Genomic DNA, 1,076 nt, shown 5'->3' on the forward strand with positions numbered 1-1,076 from the left:
GTCATAGTGATAGCTCTTCTGCATTGGTTTCGGGTAGTAGGGATAACGATTCAGTTAGCGAATCTAGCGGTTCTACATCTGGTGAAGGAGGGGTCCAAATGGAGGTTATTCCTAACGTCAAGGAGGATCCTGCTAAGGAAGTTGCAGAGGCTACTGCATTGTCTCATTGTTTGGATTTTGTGCCCACGTGGCACTAATCATGCTCAATGCAGTAAAGTCAACCTACTGATCATTTATTGTTTAATGAATCATATTATGATTGATTGGTCAATGTTGTTTATGGAGACTATGCTTAAGGCAAGGAAGCTTACCCAATATCCTCTTCCATATTCTCTTCTCATATCTCGCATCTATGACTACAAACATGTTCCAACCGAGGGGGAACTTTGTCAAAGCACCTCACCTTCAAATGAAATCTCTAACTCTTCCCTCAGGCAAATGAAGATTGTGCAATTTGGAGGTGAATATGTTCATAAAGATGATGTTCCTAACTATGAAGATGATGAAGGAACTTCCTCCCAAGATCCTGTCCCTCCTCAAACCAATGTTGGTTCTTCAAGCAATGCTGCAACAGGATCCTTCATCTCCTTAGAAGACCATATTCTTGGCCTGAATCAAAGACTTGAAGACTTCTTTCTTCTATCTACATCTCGCCATGAAGAAGTCCTTAGGTCCATTGGAGAAGTCAATACTCGACTCTCCAATTTAGAAACAAAATTTGATGCATTCCCTCATGATGATGACATGAGTGAAGAATTTTAGGAGATCTAGTTGTTTAATTTAATGTTATTGCTTCTTACTTTCTCTTTGAAATAACAAATTCTCTATGTTATATTTGTTTGGTGTTTTTTTTTTCTTACCCTCCTTCATTACCCCTTTTTATCTTCTGATCAAAATATGGGGAGAAAAAGTTTAAAGGGTTGTCTCACTGTTTCTTTCCCATAAGTTGTTTAATTGTAGGAAGTTCAGAAACTTTAAACATATATTTGATCATCATAAAAAAGGGGGAGATTGTTGACAAAGATTGATTAAAAGATTTTGATGATGATAAAGATGCTGAAGAAAACACTTGAAGA

The sequence above is a fragment of the Vigna unguiculata genome, chromosome 10, assembly GCF_004118075.2.
Source record: "Vigna unguiculata cultivar IT97K-499-35 chromosome 10, ASM411807v1, whole genome shotgun sequence".
NCBI lineage: Eukaryota > Viridiplantae > Streptophyta > Magnoliopsida > Fabales > Fabaceae > Vigna > Vigna unguiculata.